This window comes from Lactuca sativa, chromosome 1, assembly GCF_002870075.4.
Source record: "Lactuca sativa cultivar Salinas chromosome 1, Lsat_Salinas_v11, whole genome shotgun sequence".
In the NCBI taxonomy this organism is placed as follows: Eukaryota; Viridiplantae; Streptophyta; class Magnoliopsida; order Asterales; family Asteraceae; genus Lactuca; species Lactuca sativa.
Window position 1 is genome coordinate 197918164 of NC_056623.2, and position 23747 is coordinate 197941910.

Consider the following 23747-nt stretch of genomic DNA (forward strand, 5'->3'; position numbering starts at 1 on the left):
ATTAGGAATAATCGAATTATTCAAATGGTCCACAATCGTTCATATGTTGGAAGTAGATATGAAAGAAGATTGTCGTGAATTGGTGTGTAGAATGTCTAAATGATGTTAGACATAGCAAAGGATTGCTGCAACGTTCATGAGTGCTTATGAACTAGTTTTGAGCATTGGAATAAACCCGCGCTTGCTGGAATCACCTTATGGAATAAGATATAAAAGGTGATCGCAAGACGATAATATCATATAGTCTTAAAACCTAGATATATGGTTTATTATTTGTTAATTGATTGTACATTGATAATACGAAAACGCATCAGTAACTTGGTGTTATAAAACGTATTGTTGTGTATAGTTGGTAAATGAATAAGTAAATGCATATAAGTCGAAGTTTATCTGTAACTTTTATCTAAGAAGGTAAAAGCGATATCTCGGCCGCTCGATGATTTGATTTGACTTATGTGCCGGGCCCGGTCAGAACTGAATTGATGTGTTCGATTAAGTTCTATGTCAAATAAATCAGAGATCGAGAAACCTAAATGCTTGACTAACCATTCCATAGGATTGTCAGCATGATATCTAACAGAGGACTGTACGTTCCCTTATCTAAAGGACAAGATTGATTAGATCAGAGTTGACAGCGTCTTTGAGAGCTACGATTGCAAACCAAATTGTACTTGTATAGTTACTAGACTTATCCAAGTGGGAGACTGTTGGAATAGTGTCTAAGGCTGTAACTATATCCGGTTGAGCATGGTCCTTTTGGGTTGCCTTCACCATAGCAACTTGATAGGATGATTTATTAAGAGAGAATAAATATTATTAATATATTATGGGAATAATATAATGAATAATATATTTGTTATTTGATTAATATAAGTCATAGAATTAATTAGAATTAATTTGGTGACTTAAAGAGATTAATTAAATAAAGGGGTATAAACTGTCAATTGTTTGATAGTTAAGCTTTAAACTGTAAATCCATTTGGATATACTATGGACGAATTCTAAGAGGATTAGGATAGCTAAAATCGTCCATTAGAGTTATCTAGGAATGGATTTGGATAGCCTTAAGAGAAGATTATCTGATAGGGACTTATCTGTAATCCTTAAGGAGTCTACAAGTATAAATAGACCCCATGGCTGATGGAATTCGACACTTAACCTAAAGTAAGGAACCTCTGGTCGAAATTCCTTCCCTCTCCTCTCTCCCAAATCATCCTCCTTGCTTTGGTGTTTGTAAGCCATTAGAGGAGTGACATTTGTGACTCTAGAAGCTCCAAAGAACTCAAGATCAACAAGGAACTCAAAGGTATGATTCTAGATCTGTTTCAATGTCCTTGTTTAACCTAATTAGTAATTAGAAGTCTTGGATTCAAAGCATGTTTATTAGAAAGCCTAGATCCAAGCATTAGGGTTTTGCATGCGCACATAGGAAAGTTCTTATGGCTAAAACCCATCAGTATAGGCGTCTACCACCTTTCACATGTACTCATACTCGTCCCAAGAGTTGCCTCGTAGTCCCCAAGTCATCATACGAGAAAAATCACATAACAACTTAACATATTGACTAATACAACATAATTAGGGATTTACATAACTTCTGAAAATGATTACCATACTAATCATACTAATCAAGTTCACCATACTCCATGCCTCGTATATTAGGCTACATAACATAATATTATCAATATGGGATGACTATTTCATATTTGGAACTATGGATAAGTAGCTTCCTTCTCTTATTCTGCTTCATCTTCTGCTCCCTCCAGGATCATCTAAAATGCCATGTTTCTCCATACCTGTAACACACGCTTTGGGTGCAGTTGCTAGCGTAGTGACCAGTCTTTCCACAGTTGAAGCAAGTTACTTCTATGTTACCCCCATACTTTTTTCCGTTTGGGGTCAGACTTTGAGAATCTACTTTTCTTATTGGACCTTAAAGATCCTTCAAACTTCCTTTCTCTTCAGTTTTAGATCTCTCTAGACCTTTCTCCCTTATCTGGGTCCCTAAATTCCTAGCTACCCAGATAGCTTCTTTCAAAGTGGTTACTAGCTTCAACATTGGACCAAAATCCGTTGGTAGTCTAATAGCAAATTTATTTACTTTGGAAATTTTGGTAGGAACCAAGTTAGGAACTAGCTTCATCTTCTCAGTAAAAGCTACAACATACTCGTTGACACTCCTGTTTCCTTTCTTCAGATATTTGAATTCATTTACTTCCAATAGATCTATTTCCGAGTAGTATTGCATTTTCAATTACTCAGGGAAGTTCCCCCATGACATCTTCCTTGCTTTTCCCTTTGTCGTTGAATCAACCAACAACTTCTTCCAGCTCAACATGTCAGTCTTTAGTTGTCTAACTGCTAAGATGGTCTTATGTCGGTCGCTGCAGTCACAATTGTTAAACACCATCTCCATCTCAGAGATCTAGCCCATAACTTCCACCGGTGTTGGGCTCCTAGAAAGACTTGGTGGTTTGGAAGCCATGAATTCCTTGTACTTTCATCCGTCTTTTTCAATCCCTTTGTCGATGTTATTCCTCTTAACCCTTCATGGTTTAACTAGGTCTATAATTATGATGTAGCTTCCCTCAGCTGACTAACCTTCATTCAACACTGGTTCATCAATCGGTGCAATGAATTCTCTTCTATTCCCTTGGAGTAGTTTTCTGTTCTGTCACAACTGAAAATTTCCAAGTCTAGAAACCAAGCCAAAAGAGTCCCGTACATGTAATGTTTGTATCTATGCTATTATTATGCTTTGGTAATGTAATGTCTTTGAGAATTATACTACCCTAAAGCCTCCTAAGTTGATGAAAACAATGAGAAGTTTAAGTTATGTCAAATAGAAATCACATAAACAACAAAACACACTTATTAAAGCTTTTTATACATCAAGACCATGAACACTTCCCTAGGAGGCATTCATGGCCGTGAACTACCCCTAGGAATCAATGGTTGGTCGTGAACACCCCCAAGAACCCACTAATGCCGTAAACCACCTCAAGCCATTACACATTGACCATAAACACCTTTCTAGGCACCGTTAGGCCGTAAACCACCTTGGGTGGATCCCTTTTGGCCGTAAACCCCTTAGGGGGGGTTCCTTTTGAGCGTAAAAACTTGTTTAAGGTCCATTTGGACCGTGAACCTTTCCCCATTCCAAGAGTGTTTATGGATTGTGAGTTGTAAGTGGTTATTTCCAATGCAAATCTCAGTAAACTATGTATTACCCAACAGTAATCAAAGTGAACATCCTATCAACTCCTTATCCCATATAAAAAGGGTCATAAACCCCATTTCCTTATTCCATAATTCATTTTTGCATTCTGTAAACTTCGTGAACTCTCCCAAGAAAGCTCAAGATTTAGTTCCAGAAACCATTTTCCTCACAATCCTCTCTAGCCTTTGGTAAGTAATTCATGCCTTGAAATGGTTCATACATTTATTTAATGTGAATCTTCTACTCACACATAAATTATGTGTTCACAACCTTATGATATCAAAAATCCTCACGAAGTTCATACAATACATCAAGTGTTCTAGGCTGCAAATTTCTCACCACACCTCTTCATCTACACTATCTCCTACCCAAGGTGAGCTTCATACTCCTATTTTTGATGTTTTCATGGTTTTGGGGGAGAATACAAGTCAAGATTTTGTTTAAATCATGATATACTTGCTTGTTATACATGTATGCCTAGTTATATGTGTGCTAAATCTATGAAAACTCCATATGAAATAGTCCTAGAATTCGAAATTTTGTGCAAGTTTCAAGTGTTAGAACCATAAGATTCAAATGATGTATAGAATCAAAAACTAGTATGTTACAACATGTGAGATACAAATTTTTATGACAAAAGCTCAAAGGATTTCCTAAAAATTTGCTTAAAACAAATTGCTGGACAAAATATTTGGAAGTGGTTAGAAAATGGAAATAATGATATTTTTGGGGGATCATTTTTGGTCATATAAATATACAAGGACTACTTTGGATTATGGGATAAATTTGAGATATCATTGGACATTTAAACTTTTAAAGGACCAACAATGAAATTTTTGGATAAACAAGAGCCTTTTTGAATATTTTCTCAATTATAATCCTAAAATGAGTATTTTAGAAGAAATGGGCCAATTTCAACAATTCACCAAGTTTTGGGCCATTTATGACACCTTTTGGCAAATATGGGTCTTATTTGATACTTTATAAAAAGAAGGGCCATTTTTGCCAATGAAAATAATATTGGGTCATTTTTTATAATTATGATTCAAATTGGATTATCCTCAATAAACAAAAACGATGGATCTAGTTAACAAGTATAACTATTGTTATTTATTTAATAAATAATGGATTTTCACGATTTGCTCAAAAACCTGTTAGTATTCTAGTCAGATGAATCTCCAATGTACCTATATATATATATATATATACACACACACACACACACACACACATGTGTGTGTACATTTTAAAGTCCTGTAATGAGTTATGACCAGAGCTCCTAGAGGGAAAGCGGGAATTTGTGTATAGATCTATATGAGGTTGACACCCCGCACCTTCACTGTTCGCTACAGCTAGACCGACCAGTCTAGGGTGAAAAATGTCTTTAAACAAACGCAGGCGCCTAAGAAACGCCAAGACATGCCTCCGTCATATTAGTATGGTTATAATGACTCACTTAGAATATAACAGTGAATTGTTTAGAAATAAACATATGTTACATCTTTCGACTATAATAACAAGCGTTTGGATACTTTACACAAAGCTTTTACAACACAAGTTTTAGGGTTTTAATAGTACTATTTTACACATAAAAAATATAGGATTTTTTGGGGAAAACGATTGTATAGGATTTCGAAAACGATAAACTACAACACACAAGCAACTATACTTGATTGAAAACAAGACTTATAACTATTTTGATAAGAAAATATGGGATTTTCTAGTTTTTCAACTAACACATATTTTTATACAAAACGCTTATGAACTCACCAACATATTTTATGTTGACGCTTTTCAAATAACTTGTATTCTCAGGAAATCAGTAAGCAGGTTTGCGGACCGTGGATGCTGAATTATTTTGATGTATTTTGAGATTTACCCACCATTGTTTCTTTTGTGTAATTCAAAAGCATAAACATGATGTAAAACAATGTAAGTTTGATATATTGATGTATGATGTTTGGATTTGCTATATTTCATTTATAATCAATTGTTATGATACTGCACAATGAAGTCACCCACCTCTGAACGTTTCCACCGCTTGGTCCGGGGGTGTGACGTGGTCTCCTTTATTTACACAAATAGTATTGCTCAAATCATAGCTTGATTTCCGTTACCATTTCCCAGTCTGCTACGAGTTCTCACCATGATGTTCTATACACAAGAACAATCGTTCACGGTACTAGAATCATGAGTATATTACAATAGAGAAGGTTTTTAATTATGTTTAGACGTATAATCCTCCTTATCACTCCAAAAAGTTATATGTCAATTCTAATACATTAATTTATACATTTAGAATCCTAAACACATAAAGTTTCCAAATCAAGGTTGACAACAAACCTTAAATCATTTTCATAAAGCAACCTAGGTAGGCAACCTAAAGCATGCTATAATATAAATCAGTAAGCACGTAATAGCAATTAAGGCACATACCCTAAAGTATTCTACTACTTGTGTCAATTCAGGTATACAACCTAAATTGAAATAGACACACCCACCTCAAAATCATCGCCTAACATTCAAATTTTATGTCTAGAAATCCTCAAAATTCCTAGTTCTCTTAAACTAATGCTCTAATACAACCTATGACATCCCCAATTTTACGGCCAATTAAAAACTTTTTCTTTATGCTTATTTAAGATCGAGCATTCTTTTATTAGTGCAAAATTTTTCCCAAAACATTATTAATGTGAAATGATATCAATATAAAAAACATTTCAAAAGAAACATTTATCATTAATATTCAAAAGCTTGGGATGCCATAACCGATACAAAAACTTAAGCATAAACTAGTCTTTACAAACCTTACATCAAATTATTTAATAGCCTAAAACTCCATAAATCTCTCGGCAGATTCAAAAATCAATATCCCTGAACCTTCGTACTATTACATGTGATACGAAGAACCTGAGTTGGTCAGGCTTGAGATCTTGGTGAACACATAAGGTATTCAACCCACAATATTATAATATTTTAATTATATATTTCACAACAGTTAAATAACCCAGTTACCCATTTCCATTATCCCGACTTCTTGATCCTAAAATGATGATCTTGAGGGACCTATCCTAAAGGATCTTTGGTAAATAGCAAGTAGACAATACTGCTTTAGGGATTCCATTAGCAATATGTATCAATGAGGCAACCATGTGGGGGATGGAGCACAACAAATGAACGTGTAGTTCATTAACACCTTTACGTAATGAGCCTGCCAATGTTCCACTTGACTACCTAAAATAATATGTGGCTGTGATCTATACCCCCTAGATGATTAGGCACATCAGTACGATAGTACCTTAGGCACAATTGTATGATAGTACTTTGGTCACAACTTATTATTTTGCATAGCCCTTTACTAACCAATATTCCCCTATCAAATCCTTTGATTTGTTATTTCATACAACCCTTTTCTACCTAATCAATTTTTTAAGTATGATAACTATACAGTTTAATTAAGTAATAACCATATCATGTTGTATAGATATATTAAACACAACTAAACAACACACATAACATTTAAGCATTTAAAATACTTCTATCTATGTGTAAGTTGACAGTAATGATGCACTCACTTGTTAATAGTGGATGACTTGTGATATTGGGTAGTGTTTCGCCTAACGTGTTAGATTTTCCTTTGATATGACCTAGGTATAAATAAAACTAACTCTTAGTCTTATATTTCTCGTGACTATAATGACGATAGTTTAGATTCCTCAATAATCCCAATGAATATTGATCTATAGCTGATAAGGAACAACCGGGTAAGATCATATCGGAGGTAGGATTCGTTTGGTAAAAGAGTATAGTATTTGGAAATCCCACTTTATAAAACCTCACTAGGTCTAGCCTACACATCACTCCCGTAAGTAATAAATTAGTATTTTGACATGGAATCACTGATACATCTCATTTATAGATTCATAATAACGACCATGAATATAAATATAAGTTACACTTAAATAAAATAAGTGCAACTTAACTTACAAAGTTTTTGACAGAATATCCAAAAATTTTGCACGTAGAACTCTGACCCCAACGCTTCTATTTGTTGGAATCTCCAGTGATTCAGAGCCCAACTAAAACTCCAAAATACTAGAGAAAATTCAAGCTTAAGAACTCCAAAGTTTAAGAAAGGATTTGAATTGGTGTGAGAAATGAGAAAATGCACAACCTATTTATAGAATATATGGGGCATGTCGTACGCAAAAAAGAGGCACAACACGCCTATGGATGACACAGTTGCCCTCATTGGCTACCACATGCCACCACCACGTTCATCTGCATCCCTATCTTCTAGAAGCTACCATATGTCCCAATCTTGTGGTGCATGTGTGGAATATTCTACTGCCCGGCATCACCACGTGGCACCTCCTAGTGCTGCTATGTCATCAGGTCAGCTAACTTTTCGTATATCTTTGAACGGTCATAACTTTCGCATATGAGCTCCATTTTCTACGTTCTTTATATCCCCAGAATCCTCTCGACGAGATATACAACTTCCTGTTAGGTTTCAACAGCTACATCTCACTCTATTTTAAATTCATATTTTAATAAAAATTAGACTATTAAAGTTCGTGCGAAAATCATAACTCTTATATACAGACTCCATTCTTAACTATCTTTATATTGGCGGGTACATATTTTTGGGAGATATTCAACTCTCGTTTACATTGTTTTGGCTAACACTCAACTGATTGAAATTTCAATTTCTATGTCACACATTGTTATACTGAAACTTCAAAAAATCATTACTTCCTCATACAAAGTCAGATTTATGTGTTCTTTATATGTACGTTCTCACTTTTAGGATTTCTATGACTTTTGTTTAGATTACTTAGGATAATAAGCAACCTATCTATGATTCACTTTTTATGACATGTATAGCCATGTCGATTTGATTAAGAAACACCAAAGAAGTATAACTTCTTCATACGAAGTCAGATTTAAGCGCTCCTTATATCTACGTGATAGTCATTAAGACTACTACATATTTAGCTAATATTATTTAATATATCTTAAATTTATAGCTTGAATTTGTGGGTGTTACATGGAACATGTCATGAATCAAGCTTAACTCATCTGGTAGCTCAAACTGATAGATACCGGAACTCCATGTATGGTAACAATCTCCTTCACATAAATATCTGTCAACTTCTCTACTGAGGATCTCTGATGGATGGGCAAAAAGTAAGCACTTTTCGTCAATCGATCTATGACTACCTATATCACATCAACTTTTCACGGTGTCCTAGGAAGTTTAGTGATCAAATCCATAGTGATGTGTTTCTACTTCCAAATGGGGATCTCTAAAGGTTTCAACTTACCATGAAACTTTTGATACTATTCCTTGACCTTCCTGTATTTCAAGCATTCCTCTACGTATCTAGCAACATCCTGCTTCTTGTAGGACCACCAATAATTCTCCTGAAGGTCCCAATGCATCTTTCTTGCTCCCAAGTGAATGGAAAACTTTCCATCAGTTTCTGCTTGTTCCATCCTATGAAAGGAACCCACACGCATCCATAAAGGGTCAATAAACCTCTACTGTCTCGGGAGAATATCCGAATCTCGCTCAAAACCTTCTCATGCTTGGCATTCTCATCTAGAACTACAACCTTCTAAGTGTAACATCTTGTTTTTCTAGGTATTCCATTTTGACCCTTGGTTTGCGTATTGTTTGCAAATTTAGTCCTGAGTGGCATTTTTGTAATTTTTGAGGCATACATGCATATGTTGGGCGCATGTCGCGTACGTTGGGCATACCTGGCCAGGGTGTAAACCTAATTTTTAGGGTTTGGATCCTATTTAAACATCCTTGTAGCCGCAAAACCCTTTCCTTCGTCAGCCTCCACCCTCATATCGACCCTTGCAAACCCTAATCCACCTTATTGTATATTTGATCCTTGAGTGTGTATTTTGGTGATCTTAAGGGAGTAAGAAGGCAGATAAGAGCATCTTAGAAGAGTGAAGCACTTTGGATCTAGGATCACATTACCATTTTGCACCATTTGGAGGTAAAAAGCTCCAAACTTGATGAAGCTCTACTCATATCCTGTATAGTGATGATATGTGTTCATTTGGTCCCATAAGCTTGATGTGTTTGAGTATAAGTTACTCTAATCTAGTTGGGTTGTCCATTTTGGTGTCTTGAAGTGTTTAGAATCATAAAAATGCAATCTTGGTCCCTAGTTTTCCTCCATGCATGTTCTAAGATGTCTTAATGAGTTAAGAAGTTAGGGTTTTTGATGTTGGAGACTTAGGTCCCGTTTGATAGTTGCTGTCTGGGAAAGTGTTGTATGGGAAAGTGTTGTCAGGGATAGTTTTCTGTCTGGGAAAGAAACCATGTTGTTTGATTGTACATCGAAATGATTGTGTTGAATGATGAAAAATGACCATATTACCCTATTGTTCTATTTTGTAATGGATGAAGCTGCTGAATAATTATAAAAATATACAAATTATCATACGAAATCAAAATTACACAATAATCATTTAAAAATCCAAATACAAATTGTCTTACAAAGTAATTAAACACAAATCAATTAAAATCAAAATAGAAACATACTGAAATTGAAAATAACATACTAATTTGCATAGAACTCTAAAGTAAACTGGGTGAAAGTAGTTGATTAGCAATTTGCTCACGCAAAGTAGCCATGTATTCAACGGATTTTGAACCCCATTCTATGCCTTGTGTGTTTTCGCTGTCAATTCCTCCACCGTGCACATTAGGATTAACCATAACGTTCTATTCAAAATTTGCAAATAACTCATCTTGGAAATTCTATTTCCTTATAAAATTATGGACCGCGACAGAAGCAATGACTATGTCTCTAAGTTGTGCATGAGCAAGATTGAACCTTTCTTCTTTAATTAACAGTCGACGTCCTTGAAAATCGGCTAACCAATACTTGGTGCCACGGTACAGAGCCATGAACCCGCAAGTGTTGGTATATGCGGCGTCACAAAGGTAATATTTATCTGTAGGTGAGTGACATTTATTATATAAGGAATATAGATAATAAATCTTATATAAAGAATATAGATAAACTTATATAAAGATTAGAAACCTGATGGAGGGAATGGAAATTCGGAAGTCGGATTGAATGCAACTTCTTTCAAAACTCTGGAATCATGTGCTATGCCCTCCCATCCAGCCCATATAAAGGTGAATATCATACCAAAATATAGCCCAATCAACTATATTTATTCGAGATACGACCAACATGTGTCTGGGAGTAACCGTGGTGTTGCAACAAGTCTAAAACTTACCAACACTATATACAAGAGAAACTCTTGAACCAAACATAAAGTTAAAATACTATAGGAGTATTTTATGGCTTTATTACACTATACAAATTCGTTACAATTATTAATAATTCTTACAATTGAAAATCTATGATTATTTGCTTATTTTAGTAAACCTCTATTGTAAATCACCGATAGAACACTATAAAGGTCAGGTTAGGATATGTTTAGAACTAAGATATAATTTGTTCAAAATCACATGATTCATGACCATTATGGATCACTTATCGCATTTCCTCTTAAATCTTTTTAGAAAAAGATGCCTACAAAGAATTCCAACAGGAAGAAAAACAACCCTCCAACAAATCCACCACTGCCGCCACCTCCTCAATACGATCCTGCTATCTTCCAAGCAGTAGTAACCGCCGCCGTGGCAGCCGCCATGATGCAAATCAATGCTAGTGGCACTAGTGGGACTGGTAGTGGTGCCAACCTATCAAACCACAGGGATAGTCATGAACACCCAAAGGAGTGTTCATACAAGGATTTCACAATTGCTAAACCCAAACCCTTCGACGACACCGGAGGAGTCATTGCCTTAACCCGTTGGTTCGAGAAGACCAAATCAATATTCAAAATTTGTGCGTGCCCTGAATCTAGCAAGGTCAATTTTGCAGCATGAACTTTCACAGATAGAGCCTTCACTTGGTGGAATAGCCAAGTCAAGTCATTAACTCTCCCAATAGCCAATGCTATGAGTTGGGAATATTCAACAGAACTCATATTAGCAGAATATTGCCCGAGGGGCGAGATGCAAAAGCTAGATCAGGAGCTCTGGAACCTACAGATGAAGGGTTCCGATATCGTTGCTTATACTGTCAGTTTCAGTGACCTGGCTCTTCTTTGTCCCGGGATGGTCACCCCAGAGAGTAAAAAGGTGGAAAGACACATATGGGGATTAACACCTCCGACCCAAGGGAATGTTCTAGTTGTCAATCCACTTAATTTTGACAGTGCTAAATGTCTGGCACAAACCCTGGTGGATCACCAAGACACTGTGAGAGTTATCCCTGAGCAGTCGAAGGAAAGTAGTGGCAAGAAGAAATTATGGAACAAAAGAAAATGGCAGTCATCTCAAGATCCCTCAAAGAAAAAGCAAACTGTGGCAGTTCACGCTGCTACTCTTCTTGCTGCTATTCCTGCTACTCAAACACCTCCCTGTCAATACGCTTGGAGCCTCCCGAAATGCAACAGATGTAACTTCCATCATCATGGACCTTATCGAGAATTGCAATGCACTAACTTCAGCAAAAAGGGGCACACAACCCGATTATGTAATACACCATTCCTGTTAACCAATCAAACCCCTAGCGAAGGAGTAAACCAAGCTTGCTATGGGCGTGGTGAAACCGAGCACTACAAGAGGGATTGCCCGAAAGCAAGAAATGCTGGCAACACAAGAAGAGTGCTAGCAATGGGCCAAGAGGAGGCAGTAGCGGATCCCACAATAGTCACATGTGCCGTCCTTCTTGATAACTCTTATGCATGCATACTATTTGATAGTGGTGCGGAGAGGAGCTTTGTTAGCCATAAATTTAAGCACTTACTCAAACACAAACCACAATCACTAAACGAAACATTCACTATCGTGATGGCTAATGGGAAGAAAGAGAGCACTAACGACATATTCATAGGTTGTGCCCTCACACTATATGACTATTCCTTCCTAATCGACCTTATTCCGGTCTCCGTAAAAAGCTTTAACCTCATCATCGGCATGGATTGGTTAAGTCCTCATCGTTTTGATATTCTATGCTACGAAAAATCCGTTCGTCTTAATCTGCCAAATGGCGAAGCCCTCGTTATCTACGACGACAAACCCAGTACGAACCTACGCATTATCTCTTGTATCAAAACCCAAAAATACCTGCGAAAAGAGTGTCATGCATTTCTAGCTCATGTAGTGTGACAACCCGAAATTTCCATTCTGAACAAACCATTTGAAGCCAATAGAAGTAGAACAGTTACAGTGAAAACTCAGATTTCGAGTATAAGTTTGGCAGTTTTTAGGATATTACACTTAAGGAGATATTAGGAGAGTGATGCACTAGGGTTTTGTGCAACACTGTTATTCCAATACTCTAGGACATTGGAATTCATTCCGAGAATAGAAATATTTTCTGCCAAAAATCCCAGGACTATATATAGAAAACTGAACCAAATAGTTCATTAGTTGAATTCCAATTAGAGAAAAGCCAAAATTCTCTCTCACGGATCCTCGGATTTTTATCCCAAATTGTGAGTACTTCGATCTAGTTATGTTATATAGCTTAGATTGTGTTTAGAAACACCAATTACATATCAAATATGTGAGACTCGGGAGTTTACCGCTCAAGAACGTTCTTGGGGAGTAAACTCCAATAACTGGCTTAAATGCTACTTAGTCCTTTCCCCGTGAATTGTAACTACCTTAGACTTGTATGCTAGTGTGTATATGACTAGAAAACATCAAAATAGGATTAAAACCCCATGATTTAGGAGTTTACCGCCCAAGAACACTTGGGGAGTAAACTCCATTTTAAGGTCCTAAAGGGTTCCAATGACCCTGAAAGCTTTAGAACTCGAACTAGAACCCACCATTGCATGTTTAGGACCCCAAAAGCAATTAAAATCAAGGATAAAAAGTGAGTTCATGGCCAAGGGTGTTCTTGGGTCGTGAACTCCATGTTTAAGTGCCAAAATGCCCTTAAAACCTTCCTTAAGCCAAGAGACTAATTTGGGCATGTACCTAAATTGAGTTTTGGACTAGCTAACACACTTAGAACACCAAGAGTAAGGGAGTTTGCGGCCCAAAAGGTTCTAGGGTCGTGAACTCCATAAAATGGTGCCAAATGGTGCCATAAACTCTTCTAAAGCCAAGTACAAAAGCCTAGTTTAGTTCCTAGATAATATAGAGACTTGAAAACACCATAATCACCCTCCCAAGGGAGTTTACGGCCGTAAACTCCATGGGATATGGTCCTAGGGCCGTAAACTCCTCAAAGGAGTTAATAGGAAGCCCAAACACTTGTTTAAGCCTTGAAACAATTCACCACATGAGTTGTATAATTGTTAGACTTCATTTAGGGGCTTTGTTGAGAGTTTACGGCCAGGAGTTTACTCCCCTGGGCCTTAAACTCCAAGACATATGGTCATTTGACCATAAACTTCCATTAGAGGCATTGCACTCGTTTGTTGCAACCCATTAGCCTCCTAGCACTTGACCAAAAGTGTTTTCCTCACGTTTAAATGTTTATACTTGTATAATTAGTGTTTTAATCACTAATTATTTATATACATATGTCTTCATATGTAATTAGGATCATTGTGTGTGTCTAAGTCTTCACTTGACACCAAGCACTTGCCCGATCCTTCCTTACGATAACAGTCCGTTCAATTCCAGTCACTTATTGCAGGTGAGTTCATACCCCTTAACTAATGTTTTAAACTATTTTTAAATGTTTTATGGGGGGGGGGGATACAAGTAGAATCATGCTAGTTATTATATCAATCACAAGTGATTAATAAGTAGAATTATGCTAGTTATTACATCAATCACATGTGATTAATATACAACATTCAAATGATTTGGCTACTCATTAGCCGTTTTACCAAACTGTTTCCTTCAAATGTTTTTCATAAACATTTTATATGTTTTTAAAACTCCTTATTACACTATATATTTTTACTCTGTATATTACATTTCAAACTTATTTACAATTGTGTTTTCAAACAAATGTTCTTTATACTAAAGTGTTTTTATCAAACCCATGCCTTCAAAACCATTTTATAGATCGACATCAAGTCGATCTTTTCTTAGAAAATATTTATGTTCAAAGGTTTTACAAATCTTATTTTATGCTTTTATATTATAAATTGCATGCCTCTATATGTATAATTATATAAGAAATGTTTAAAAGACTTAGGAAGGCTATCCACCCTATTTCCTTTTCGCGCTTGAGATGTGGTCTGGTGGGATATCGGGTATTCGTCTGAAGGTCGTTTAAATATTAGTTATATATCATGTGTACATATATAGTCATAAAAGGGCCTTCCAGTTCATCCCATGCCCTATGGTAGCAAGGGTATACATCCATGTTAATACGTACCAGTTAGATTACTAGTAAACTACCGTATGGGTAGTTTAGGAAGATACTAGAACTATTACTAGAACGCAATATCATACAATGAGTCAGTTCATTCATGAGTCAATACTTTCTAGATCATTACTGTACATTACTACTTGCTAGGTAGAGAGCACGTACATGACAACTATAACATTACATTACATTACTATACCTGCTAGGTAGAGAGCACGTACATGACTGCTATAACATTACATTACATTACTATACTTGCTAGATAGAGAGAACACACATTACAGCTAGCACACAGGGAACATTTCAGTACACTACTATACTATTACATGATCACACTTACATAAGTACAATTACATGATTACACTTATATGTGTACTTTTACATAGATCTCATAGTATGAGTTCTATTACATATTATATGTATAGACTCTGTTATAAAATCCTCATTCTTATCTTTACCTTGTGATTCAATCACATAATCGACGAGATAGATTGGATTTAATATCCTAGTACCAAAGGATACGTTGCGGGATTGACCATTCCTAGAATCTCTGTTAGCTACAGAGGTAAAAGCACATCCATGGATGTCAACAGTTGATACCATTACAGGTATACTTTTGGGATTAACTATTCCTATACCCAACTGTTAGCAACCGAGGTAAATGTACATCTACGGATGTCTTCAGTTAACATTGTTAGTTGCCCTTGTTCCAAAGGGTAATACTAGTGCAGTTAGGTCTTGGTAGAAGACTACATTCAGAATAGTTAGGTCCTGGTAAAAGACTACATTCAGAACAGTTAGGTCTTGATAGAAGACTACATTGAGAACAGTTAAGTCTTGGTAGAAGACTCCTTTTGTTACTAATAGGAATCATAGGGATTTCTAGGGTTTTTCAAACATTTACAGTTGTTTTACAAACATTTTCAATACTTACAATTCATATACTTACAAATTCTTACATACAAATTCATACATACAAATACTTACTTACAAATTAAGACACTAAAATACTTATGATCTCACCAGCTTCAAAGCTGATACTCGCTTTCAAAATTACTTGTATCCTCAGGTCATCATAGACAGGTACCGATGCAAAGAGAAAGGAAGATGGAGCTTGTTCAAGACTTATCTTTCATTTTGATTTATGCTTTAGTGTTTATCAAAATTTGACAGAACACATTTGTATAATAATTATATTATTAATGCAATGGATGATGTTGTTGCTTGTTTACTACTTTACATTGTTGTGATATTATACATGACGTCCTCCGCCCGAGAACGTTTCCGCCGTTCTTGGTTTTGGGGTGTGACAGATTGGTATCAGAGCATTGTTTATAGTGAATTAAGTATATCAACCCATAAAAGATATACTAACTATAAATACATAAGGGATTAAAAATACTCTGACCAAGAGTTTATACTTTAAATAATAAAATATTTAAGTAAGTATACGTGCTGCATTCATACTAAAATTAGTGTCACTAGGACAGTACAAAAGAATTACGATTGTTGGGCAACACAAGTGGGCTTAGAGACATATGGTCAAAACTGGGAAGATATAGCCTGATCACCTATATTATCCGAGGGTTGACTAGCATGCACCTAAGTTTAATTGTGTGGTTGCAACAATGCTAAAATCTTACCAACCCTACCACAATGAGAACAATAGAACATAACATTAAAATTAAAATACTATAGGAGTATTTGGTGTTACTATAAGAACTTTATACTTGAGAACTAAAACGAGATCTTCATTACTAAGTTGATAGTTGCTAAGTGGATACACTAAGGCTATATGTAATTAGGATGATAGACTTAGAATCTGTGGAAATTTTACTTCACCCCTATTCTGTGTGAATACGAAGTTAAGGTCACTTATTCGAAGGTCTATCCTGTTTAGATTACACATAGCTGGTATGCACTTCACAAATAGCGATCTAACTAATGAAGGTTTTCTAAATAATTATCTAGATAGTTCGTCTAATAATTATTCTCTTACCCTAAATTCTCGCATAGAAAACATAGCTGGACTCCATCCCCACGGCAACCAGTACCTTCTGAGTGAGGTAATAACTGGTTGGTTTGGAGAAGAACCAGAGAATGATCATCCTATCCCCTTGAACGATCACCATGATTAAGACCTTTCATATGATGCTAACTCCGAACCAGAGGTTGAGAACCTACCCTAAGCAGCTCCCGTTCCAATTCCTAACCCTCGTCCGGCTTTTCATGGCCCGACCCTGAGTAAGTGGAATGCTTGGAAACATGGAGCCAAGGACAAGATCAGCCCATGCCATTTAATGATGACCGAAGCTTTTGCGACTTGAACAACGGGGGCTCAGCAGATAGAGTCTTGCCAATCTTTGTCCGTAGAGTGACCTGGAATGAGATTCAAGGCAGGACAGCCCTACATCAGATTACCGAAGTTGTCGCCAATGCGAGAATGCATAACCTCCACAACATTCGTCTAGAAGATGCTCGTGAGAGATCAGAGAGAAACCATGAAACCCTGCTGCAAGCACTGGCTGAATCAGGAGCCGAAGTCATAGAGCTCCGAGTACACCAGAGGGTGTACGAAAGACACCTACTTGATGTAGAACGTCAAATGGCTGAACTGAGAGTTCACCAGAGGGGTGACCGTCGTCAGTAGTAGACTCTTTACTTTGCTTCCCTTGTTAGAAAGTAATCGTTTTCTGTCTTTGCCTGACGTGGCATTTTATATGAAATTACCTTGTACTGTAAGTACTTTAGGTTAGGTCCTTATGCTGTCAGGAACTATCTTCTGTTGATATGATGTAAGACCTTTAGAAGGTCATTTTCCCGAATCTTTACGTCGTGAATATCCAAGATATTGACAGCCGGCTAACTTCTGTGTCATTCTTTATTCAAGTACTCTTATCATTATTTCATTAGAGTCTGTCTGAAACATGCTTTAGTCAAGTCATTGGACTATAGCAAGTTAGATCCAGAGACATTTCCAAGTCTCTTTCAGTGGTTGGATCCTGTTATTCACCAACCCACGATACCTCGGCTTGAACGACAAACGTCTTGAGACCATTCTATGAACTTACTTCTACTCGTTACTAGGATTGCATCATAGGGATGTAGGTCAAACCTTCGCAATCATACCTCCAATCCGTACTAGGACTGCATCATAGGGATGTAGGTCAAACTTTCGAGAACATACTCTTACTCTTTTCTTGAACAATCTAAGTACATCTAGGGTCAACCAGAACCACTCGCAAAATCATTATCTTTCGTGTTACAGAATCATGCCGTCATCCGGAAACAATCAATCGAGCAACGAAACCCCTATCCTCTATATCGACACCGCTACATTACAAGCTGCAGTAGCAGCTGCTGTGGCAACTTTCCTTACACACATCAACTCAGGCAACACAAACAAGACTGAAAAAGGAGTCGAGAGTTTAGATGGTAGTACCAAACCAGGAAACCAACAAACAGTAACAGTCACTGGATCGCAAAGCCGAAAGACAGAGAACAAGAAACAAAAGCGTCAAGCCCAGAAAGAACGCAAGAAATCCCAAAGGCTGGCTATACAACAACAACAAGTGGAAACCCCTGCCATCCCAGTACCGAGCAGGCCATACGAGGGAAAACTCCCGAAGTGTGATAAGTGTAGTTTCCATCATCATGGGGCTTGTCATGAGATGCAATGTTGCAATTGCCTAAAAATAGAGCACCATTCTAGTAGCTGTGGAGCACCGGCACGACCCATCACTTAAGTCCCTTTCATCGGGACTAATCCTACACACGGGAGTGGTTATAACGCCGAACTCTTTAGGAAGCATTTTTCAAAGTGGAGTAACGAGGAAGGCACTCGTGTCCACATAACATTGGCTAAACACCGAAATCCCGTCACCAAAGCTAGTACTAGTCAGTCATGTCACCAATGCGGGGAGATAGGGCACTTCAAGAAAGATTGCCCGATAGCAAAGAACTCTGGCACAGATGGGAGAATTCTCAGGATCACAGCTGTAGGAGAGCCTACTCCGGAACCCCTCGTTAATGTAACTTAGGCATGTTGTCGTAACAGACTTATAAACTATCCAGGACTAGTGCAACTAGAGTCTTACCTTTTGTGAGATCTTGTCTTTATAGGGATTCTCGTGCTGCGTATACTTGTCTTTTGTAGTATATCTTATTCGCAACAATAGTCTAGTGGTAAATCTAAAGTACTGTAACTCTGTTCATGGTTGCACGGTTGTGTTTTGTCTGTAAACGTCTTATGTTCAAATCTAATGTCTTTAAGTTTCAGTATGATTCCGACATTATCATACGACTCGATTCAATTTGTTCCTCACAAAAATAGCTTTTTTTTACGTACATATCTTTCTTCTAGATCACTTTTCCAGTGAAGCCGTCATATCAGAACACCAAAGTACTCATGCCAGGAGTACCTCTTAGTTATTTTTCCACAGAAACCCCCGAAGTACCACTCGTGCAGTACGTCAAGTTCAATCCAAGGATTTATACAATTGGTCTATCACTGAGAAATGTATGCATAAGAGTGATATATAATCAAGGTTCTACAGGTTTAGAATTGATGATTCCACTTTAACTTCTTTTTCCCCGATGGGAAGTGAGCTTAAAGAAGAATCAGTTATTCGACTACCTTTTCAATCTTAATTATATACGACTCGTATACACAAAATTGTGATTGTGAAACCAGGTATGAATCCTAATATGAACTTCAGGACAGAAAACTGCCTAAGCCTACGAGAAATCGCATCGTCATGTGAACAAACTTAGAACCCAGTACGACTCTTGTAAACAGATCACCCTATAGTCTAAACACCCACGGAGATACCGGAACAATACAAACAACTTAGCGGACTACACAGAAATAGAATTAGAAGACTAGGTTTCTCACCCTAGAGAACCCCGGTCTTATTCTCCCAGAGATCGACGGATTGCATCGTATGTGCCTCGGATATCGAGGACTCCGTCAAGATTTTTCATTAGAAATCGTTATCTCTGTCTGGCATAGATGAAATGGTTGAGCAAACGCAAGGAAATAATTACTTTCAGAAATGGATCTGAGATCCGAATATCACCAGTTCGAGTGTTAGGGAAAGATGTCCGGAAGACTATCTTCCAAATCGATGCGGACACTTCGAGTCCGTAGTGATACCCTTCGGATAGGACCAATACGCCCATAGTTTTCATGAGCTAAATGAATAGGGTACGTCTTTCTTACTTGGATCAATTCATCATTTCTCCATGTGATGACTTACTTATCTACCCTCGTAGTAAGAAGAAAACCCTTGGAAACATTTCCTTCAGAGGAACTTCTCGCGAAGTTCTTTAGGCACGAATTTTGAAATTAAAGAGTCGAATTTCTAAGACACACTGTTAGTAATGTGGGAAGTTTTGAGTACTTTTTCAAATTGTCAAAACTGTTGATCATTTGTCGACACCGGAGATGCCGACAGCCATTCGCCAAATTCTAGGTCTTACAAACCTACTGTCATAGTTCATCCAGAAACCCTCGCAAATCACAGAAACCCGTACGACTTTGACCCAACAAGGGGTGGCCTTTGACTGGGAAGTTAAGCAAGAAAAAGAAACCTTGGAGATTCCAAGTGAGTGACCAAATTCTTTAGGAAGTCTCACTCGGGAACGACTTAATATGCTTCGTATCGCGTGGAAAGCTAAATCCAATATAGTTAGGACCTCCGAGATTCTTATCAGAATCGGTCCTGTGCCTCGCACAAACTAGACCTACTTCGCGAACTCAGTAACGTACATCCTACTCTTCGCGTCTCGATCGTGAAACCATACCTTTCTGTTAGGACTCTTGTAAGTCCACTCGTCGAGATCCTCGCCTTCGTATTAGAACCGTAGTGACCCACGACCGAGAGGTCAAGCGGACGAAGCAACGCCGTCTCCAGTTAGTGAAGGTTCATTGGAATGCCAACCGAGAACCCGATTTAACTTAGGTGCGCTAGAACCAATTGATTAGGAAGTTTCCTCCTCACGACTCGATCATTCGTACATACTTCGTTGCCTAAATTCTAATTTCGGGACGAAATTCCCTTCAACAGGGGGATGATGTGACAACCCGACATTTCCATTCTGAACAAACCATTTGAAGCCAATAGAAGTAGAACAGTTACAGTGAAAACTCAGATTTCGAGTATAAGTTTGGCAGTTTTTAGGATATTACACTTAAGGAGATATTAGGAGAGTGGATGCACTAGGGTTTTGTGCAACACTGTTATTCCAATACTCTAGGACATTAGAATTCATTCCGAGAATAGAAATATTTTCTGCCAAAAATCCCAGGACTATATATAGAAAACTGAACCAAATAGTTCATTAGTTGAATTCCAATTAGAGAAAAGCCAAAATTCTCTCTCACGGATCTTCAGATTTTTATCCCAAATTGTGAGTACTTCGACCTAGTTATGTTATATAGCTTAGATTGTGTTTAGAAACACCAATTACATATCAAATCTGTGAGACTCGGGAGTTTACCGCCCAAGAACGTTCTTGGGGAGTAAACTCCAATAACTGGCTTAAATGCTACTTAGTCCTTTCCCCGTGAATTGTAACTACCTTAGACTTGTATGCTAGTGTGTATATGACTAGAAAACATCAAAATAGGATTAAAACCCCAAGATTTAGGAGTTTAACGCCCAAGAACACTTGGGGAGTAAACTCCATTTTAAGGTCCTAAAGGGTTCCAATGACCCTCAAAGCTTTAGAACTCGAACTAGAACCCACCATTGCATGTTTAGGACCCCAAAAGCAATTAAAATCAAGGATAAAAAGTGAGTTCACGGCCAAGGGTGTTCTTGGGCTGTGAACTCCATGTTTAAGTGCCAAAATGCCCTTAAAACCTTCCTTAAGCCAAGAGACTAATTTGGGCATGTACCTAAATTGAGTTTTGGACTAGCTAACACACTTAGAACACCAAGAGTAAGGGAGTTTACGGCCCAAAAGGTTCTAGGGCCGTGAAATCCATAAAATGGTGCCAAATGGTGCCATAAACTCTTCTAAAGCCAAGTACAAAAGCATAGTTTAGTTCCTAGATAATATAGAGACTTGAAAACACCATAATCACCCTCCCTAGGGAGTTTACGGCCGTAAACTCCATGAGATATGGTCCCAGGGCCGTAAACTCCTCAAAGGAGTTAATAGGAAGCCCAAACACTTGTTTAAGCCTTGAAACAATTCACCACATGAGTTGTATAATTGTTAGACTTCAGTTAGGGGCTTTGTTGAGAGTTTATGGCTAGGAGTTTACTCCCCTTGGCCGTAAACTCCAATACATATGGTCATTTGACCATAAACTTCCATTAGAGGCATTGCACTCCTTTATTGCAACCCATTAGCCTCCTAGCACTTGACCAAAAGTGTTTTCCTCACGTTTAAATGTTTATACTTGTATAATTAGTGTTTTAATCACTAATTATTTATATACATATGTCTTCATATGTAATTAGGATCATTGTGTGTGTCTAAGTCTTCACTTGAACCCAAGCACTTGCCCGATCCTTCCTTACGATAACAGTCGTTCAATTCCAGTCACTTATTGCAGGTGAGTTCATACCCCTTAACTAATGTTTTAAACTATTTTTAAATGTTTTATGGGGGGGGGGGTACAAGTAGAATCATGCTAGTTATTATATCAATCACAAGTGGTTAATAAGTAGAATTATGCTAGTTATTACATCAATCACATGTGATTAATATACAACATTCAAATGATTTGGCTACTCATTAGCCGTTTTACCAAACTGTTTCCTTCAAATGTTTTTCATAAACATTTTATATGTTTTTAAAACTCCTTATTACACTGTATATGTTTACTCTGTATATTACATTTCAAGCTTATTTACAATTGTGTTTTCAAACAAATGTTCTTTATACTAAACTGTTTTATCAAACCCATGCCTTCAAAACCATTTTATAGATCGACATCAAGTCGATCTTTTCTTAGAAAATATTTATGTTCAAAGGTTTTACAAATGTTATTTTATGCTTTTATATTATGCCTCTATATGTATAATTATATAATAAATGTTTAAAAGACTTAGGAAGGCTATCCACCCTATTTCCTTTTCGCGCTTGAGATGTGGTCTGGTGGGATATCAGGTATTCGTCCGAAGGTCGTTTAAATATTAGTTATATATCATGTGTACATATATAGTCATAAAAGGGCCTTCTAGTTCATCCCATGCCCTTGGGTAGCAAGGGTATACATCCATGTTAATACGTACCAGTTAGATTACTAGTAAACTACCGTATGGGTAGTTTAGGAAGATACTAGAACTTACTAAAACGCAATATCATACAATGAGTCAGTTCATTCATGAGTCAATACTTTCTAGATCATTACTGTACATTACTATACTTGCTAGGTAGAGAGCACGTACATGATAGCTATAACATTACATTACATGACTATACCTGCTAGGTAGAGAGCACGTACATGACTGCTATAACATTACATTACTATACTATACTTGCTAGATAGAGAGAACACACATTACAGCTAGCACACGGGGAACATTTCAGTACACTGCTATACTATTACATGATCACACTTACATAAGTACAATTACATGATTACACTTATATGAGTACTTTTACATAGATATCATAGTATGAGTTCTATTACATATTATATGTATAGACTCTGTTATAAAATCCTCATTCTTATCTTTACCTTGTGATTCAATCACATAATCGACGAGATAGATTGGATTTAATATCCTAGTACCAAAGGATATGTTGCGGGATTGACCATTCCTAGAATCTCTGTTAGCTACAGAGGTAAAAGCACATCCACGGATGTCAACGGTTGACACCATTACATGTATACTTTTGGGGACTAACTATTCCTATACCCAACTGTTAGCAACAGAGGTAAATGAACATCTACGGATGTCTTCAGTTAACATTGTTAGTTGCCCTTGTTCCAAAGGGTAATACTAGTGCAGTTAGTTCTTGGTAGAAGACTACATTCATAGCAGTTAGGTCCTGGTAGAAGACTACATTCAGAACAGTTAGGTCTTGATAGAAGACTACATTGAGAACAATCAAGTATTGGTAGAAGACTCCTTTTGTTACTAATAGGAATCATAGGGATTTCTAGGGTTTTTCAA